Source organism: Rhipicephalus sanguineus, chromosome 2 (genome assembly GCF_013339695.2).
Source record: "Rhipicephalus sanguineus isolate Rsan-2018 chromosome 2, BIME_Rsan_1.4, whole genome shotgun sequence".
NCBI lineage: Eukaryota > Metazoa > Arthropoda > Arachnida > Ixodida > Ixodidae > Rhipicephalus > Rhipicephalus sanguineus.
The window spans coordinates 146,612,108-146,618,628 of NC_051177.1; positions in this window are offsets into that span (position 1 = coordinate 146,612,108).

Genomic DNA, 6,521 nt, shown 5'->3' on the forward strand with positions numbered 1-6,521 from the left:
ACACGCCAACTGCATCTTTTAAAGGCCAACTCCGGCGATGTTTTGGCCATGTCAAAGTAATGGTGCTTTTATGTTCCTGAGACGCTCCTGTTACGGGCCCGATAGCAGAAATACTCGGCAAATTGGAGAATAATTTTAAATAAGCAAAAAAGCGCAACACCAAAACCGAAACCCAACCGAGTGTACTGTCTACGTATGACGTAGACATTGTTACGAACGAACTGGAAGTCGTGCAAGGCATGCCGGTGACGCCGGCGCGGAGTATGAAAACTGTGACAGCCGGGACGACCAGCGAAGCGCCGGCCAAACCAACGCTGTCTGTCGCCTTCTGCACAGCAGACGCTCGCTGTAGCGGCCGAAGCGCCGAAGTTAGCGGTGCCCTCGGCTGCATCACTTCCGCCGCCTTACCAATATTGACGTCACAGACGCAATGTTGCCAATAATTGTGGGAAGCCAGGAGGGCGTTTGCAGACAATCTTTAATATTCATTTGCAAACAATCTGCGCATGTCTCAAGCCTGTAATTTGGCATAAATGACGGAAACGTGCAAAGGAACGTACCCAGCGAATTTCATTTAGCTCCATCGACCTCGAAAAATCGCCCGAGTTGGCCTTTAAAGGAGTGTAGACACCTAAAATCCGACTGTAACTCGACATGAAAAGGACTGCATCTTGAGCGTTCAGTGCTTGCAAGGAATGCCGTGAGGAATATTAAGCGTTTGACACGCTATGTACAAAATTGTGTACACCACTCGATTTTGCTATTTGTATCAACTAGGGACTAAGAAACATCAAGATATATCGAGCTTTGGACGAATCGAACCTCCTGCGTAATACACTTCTCTTCATTTAACTTCATTTTGCAGTCTACTGTTGTGTATTTATTTATTTACCCTCAAGGCCATAGGGCATTATAGAGGGGAGTGGTTACCAAGCAGACAAGAAATAAAATGCAGCATGAAAATAAGTTATTCAACAAACAATAAACTCTCCATTATACAATGTTAGCTGCGTAAGGACAAAAGGACAACGAACACAATACAATGGGAACATAATACATACTGTGAAAAGTATAATTTTCCTTTGCTCGAAATGTACATAACCAAGAATGAATTTTAACAATATTTCCAGCCTAAAATTTCATTCTATTTATGCCAAAAGAGAACATCAATGTCTTCAGGATAAATAGATATTTAATTACTACTTAATTAGGAGGAGTTACTATAACACCTAAATTGATATATTATGACACTATTTTTGTTGCAATAGAATATTGAGTGCCGTCAAATAATGTTGCGTCAGTTTGACACGTTTACATACAGTTCTTCGTAGGTGGCGTCTGAAAGGGGTAAGTGAAGAGGTGACTTTTATTTATTTTTTTTATTTCAGGAAACCCCCGAACACCCTCACTGGGAGGGAATTACATAGGGGGGTAGCAAAAGAGGAAAAGATACAATACAGAGACAGCAAACATAAAAATTAGCAAAAATAACAAGACCTGCTTAAGCATACTGAAAAAAGCAACACAATAATGCAACACATATTGAAAATATTGAAAAAGATATTTAAAAACGCAACCTAATAACGCAACACAAGATAACACAATAACATAATACAGTAAAAATAAGAATCAAATGGGTAATTGAGAATAGAGCAGAACATTAAACTTTAAGGTTTAAAAGGTCATTAAATTTCTGAATTTTGCTTTCTATTGCAATTTTACGAGGCAGCTGGTTCCATTCAATGATGGTTTTTGGAATGACTGAATTAGCAAAAGATGAAGTACGGCATGTGATGTGTTTGATCTTGAGAGGGCGATGACGGTGTGGAAAGATGGCTAAGGGTGACTGAAAAAATCGTCATGAAGGAACGGATGATAATAAATTTTATGAAAAAGAGATAAATGGGCAAGTTTACAATGATGGAAAGGTTATCAAGACCTGCACAATCTTTTAAGGTAGGTCATCACCTTAAAAACAGAATTTTTTTGAATTCGACATTTTCAAGCTCCTTGTCTATTCAAGAATATTTAGCAAAAAAATTATGTAATTATCTTAAGCCGTTCGACAGTTCTGACCATTTTTCCAACCTAAGACGCATTCGAAACCGAAACTAAAGGTTTCTGATTCCACAACACCTGCCATGTCGTCATAAATGTTTTTCCTTATACATATTACATAATGCTAAGTGTCTAAGTACATTCTGAAGCTTGTGGGGCATGATGTTTTCGATTTATTTGAAAATTTCCACTACACGGATGCGGCACTCTGTTGGTTAAGTTGTGCGCGTTCTTACTCGGCCGTCTGTGCTTTTTCGTACACCACTTCAAGCTCTTGGATTCATTTGTGGCCTTTCAAGGAGAAAGTTACAGTACTCCATGAAATATGGCAAAGTATAGGACAAAAAAGAAGCATCAACGCAAGTTATGGAATCAATATACCAAGCGTGGACCCGCTGTGGCGCGCATAGATGAGAGTCAGCTGGAGACACAAATGAGCTTAAAAAAATATGTGTGCTTCAGCTCGCTCAAAAAGAGAATGCGCCACTTCAGAGGTGGGCCCAAGCTATGATGCTGGAGAATTTCAGACATATTGATTGTTTCTTTATTATATGTACATTCGACTGAAATCTTTAAAGCCATTTTTCTCAAAACATGATTTTTTGCATCCTACACTTATGCGAACAGTGATAACTTTCCTTCTGATAAACATTTTTACATACAATTTTGCATACCACTTCTTTAGAGGTTGAGTTGTGCACTCAAGCAGTATTACTGAAAATGAGCAGTACCTTTTTGTACTATGGCCAATTGTGTGCAAAACAAACCTGTCAAATATAAACTTTTTCATTCTTTTTACAATAACGTGCCTTAGATTAGAGATGGGGTGATCATGGAGGTTAGATGCACAGGATAGTGCCCTTACTACGTAGCTGCCAAGTTACCCGCACTAGCTAATCTATCTACTTGTTTATTGAAACTGTCATTAATTTGGTTGGGACAAGATTACCTACTACACGGAGGCATAGCCTACTCATGCCTCCGTGCTGCCTTGGCAAAATCTTGACCCCACCAAATTAATGACAGTTCCAATAAACAAGTAGATAGATTAGCTAGTGCGGGTTACAAAGAACATGTTCTGCGCAGATCAGCACAGAAGTTGGTTCATCATGTGCGCAGTGGTGTGTCTATGGAGCAGCCTCAAAAAGATAGGAATTCTGAAGAAAAGAAAAAGAAATGTGTCTCAATACCCTATGCACACAGTATATCGCATAATCTGAAAAATGTAGGCAGCCGATATGGAATACATGTTGTTTTTTCTGCTCCTAACAGACTAGGAAAAATCTGCGCGAGGCTGGATAGGAGGCGATCAACAAAAAAGGATAGTTTTCGGTGCTCTGTACGAGCACGTTGTTTCGTTTGTTGAGTGCAGGACTGCAGTAGTATACTGTTTGCTCATGTCATGCGGGAAGATGTACATCGGCCAAACTGGCCGGTGCATAAATACAAGGTTGACGGAGCACAAGAGAGCATTAGCTAATAATGCTTACTCACACATAAGGCGGCATTGTTCGGAGTGTGGCTGCTCCCCGCTGTTCTCTGAGACTGAAATACTTTCCACTCACAGAGATCAGGTGACCAGGGAAGTGATCGAGGCCTTCCACATCGCAAAAAGAAGATTACTGCATTAGCCAAGCATCGATAACTTTGAGCGATTGCGAAGTGTGCTTTTTAGAAAATATGATGTAGCTTCAACGTCATTGTAGCACGTGGTACACCGTCTTGTTGTATATTAACCATGTTTTTCTGCGAAATAAACTAGTTGAGGGTACAGCGGTGTCCCGTTCGTTCCTTTTGTGTCTGTCGTCGTGCGCTGCTTCAAATTTATACATGATTAAGTGTATATGTGGTCAGGAGGCAGCTGGAATTTCGTGTAAAGAAGACGAGTTTAGCCTTGGAGTGATTTAGCTTCATTAGCCATGATGAACACCAAGAACACCAAGCGCATGAGGAGCAGAAAGAAACGACTGTATAATATCGCTAAGAGCCTTTGCACATCATCTTCATGGCAGAATTAAAATGCTATCTTAAAACATATTGCTCAGCTTTAGGCCAAGCAAACGACAAATATTTCTCTAATGACCTTCCTGAACTACTTCAAAACAATCCAGCTAAGTTTTGGAAAGTAATAAGCCCCAACCACGAATCTAATGATATCTGCTTACACAGCAACAGTAATGTTCCTCTTCCAAATAGCGAGTGTTCATCTGCTTTTAATTCATTCTTCAGTTCCGTATTCACGAAGGAGGACACTTCAAGCGTACCTTAGGTTTCCGATTTCAGCTACCAATACATGGAACCTATAGAAATCACATTGGAGGGACTATCATCACTCATAAATAACCTTAAGATGTCTTCTTCTTGTGGCATATATGGTATAAACTAAAAAATATTACAAAATACACTAACAGTGTCAAGTGAAATTCTTCTTCACATATTTAAGCAGTGACTCGCGACTGGCCTCCTTTCTACAGACTGGAAAATCGCAAAAATCATACCGGTATTTTAATCATCGTGCGAAAATTACCGACCAATCTCCTTGACATGCATTTCTTGTAAGTTACTGGAACACATTATCGCCTCGCAGATTTAGACACCTTAAGACTAACAAGTTCTTTTTTTCATAATCTCAATGGTTTTAGAAAGGGCCTATCGTGCGAGACACAGTTGCTTGAATTTGTTACAGACCTACACACTAACTTGAACAACAACCAACAAACTGACTGCTTTTTTCTGGACTTTTCAAAGGTGTTTGATCGCTTCGCACACTGTCGCCTTATTTCAAAATTTTCAGCTCTTCAGTTGGACCGTCTCACTTTATCATGGCTCCGGAACTTTCTTTCTAATCATTACCAGTTCACCACCATTGCAAATAACTTCTCGTCCTCCTTAACTGAAGTAACTTCTGGTGTACACAAGGAAGCATCCTCGATCCTTTACTCTTTCTCATCTTTATTAACGATCTTCCACATAATGTGTCTTCCACTTTAAGAATATTTGCTGACGACTGCATTGTCTATCGCACAATATTTAATACAGACGACCATCTGGTTCTTCACCATGATCTAGAACAAATTAGTAACTGGTGCAGTAAATGGCTAATGACATTGAATACGTCAAAATGTAATGTCATTTACTCGGAAGCCTATACCTTCCCTACATTCATACAATATCAATAAAGACACCGTTGCAATCGCTACACAATATAAGTGTCTAGGCATTATATTCACTACAAATCTTTCTTGGTCAGAACACATCACCTCCGTTTCAGTCAAAGCCTCCCAATATTTGGGTTACTTGCGTCGAAACTTAAGAAACGCTTCTTCGAATGTTTGCAAATTAGCATACCTTACTCTCGTTCGCCCTCAACTCGAGTACGCTTCCCCTATTTCGTCCCCTCACCAGAAATACCTTACTGCCATGTTGGAATGAATTCAGAACAGGGCAAGCCGCTTCATTTATAACGAATACAGCTATCAGTCTAGCATCTCACAAATCAAACTTAACCTTTCATTGTAATCTTTGAGTACTCGACGTGACATTGCCTTGCTGACACTGTTTCACAAATTCATTCATTCATCTCGAAACACTAGCATGCTTGAAAAGACCCTACTCCACGTCACACAAGCTTCATAATCACTTTAGCTATACCCACATTTAAGGATCAACACGTGCATTCAACTGCTCTGCGCTTCCACGAGCAGTCTGATGTTGGAATTCCCTGCCAGGTAGCATCGCATGTCTGACAAACATTGATGCATTTCGTGACTCATTGACCAGTTATCTGGCCAACGAGGTGTAAAAATATTTGCCATTATCGCAGTGTGCTCTCTGTGTTGTAACCTTTTTGCAATTTCTTATTGTATAGCACCGTAGTGTCGCTTTTCTTTTTTTTTCTATTCGAACCCTAGTACTGTAAGATTTCAATTGTGCTTGACTCGATGAATATTTCCTTATTATATGTTTTATCTTTGCTAGTGTTGTTGATTTTCTTTTGTTACCATTGCTGATGAACTAATTAATTATTTTGTTTTGCTCTTCTTATTATGTGATCTGCTACATGACCGCTGTTCATGAACTTTTTGCTATGTAACTACTATGGAAGTCCACTTTTTCATACTGCCCCCCTTATACAATGCCTCAATGGAGGCCTGTAAGGTCTTTTTAAATAAAACTAAATAAATAAAATAAAATTTATGGGACTTAAAGCTAACTTTTCACATCGGTGGGCCCAGGCGTGGTGAAGAATGAAACGATGCGGCCACTTTGGGCGTATCCCCCTGTGAAAAAGGAAAATCATCCCTGGTGTAAGCAGCCAGAACCACCTTGAGAGCAGCCTGACAACAGAGCGAGAAGGGGGACGAACAATGGTCCTTGTTGGGTGCTAGTCGTGGTATTGTGTGCGCCCTGCGTATCTTCGTCGACAATACTAGCTCTTCTTGTGTAACGTCATAAGGGACCTC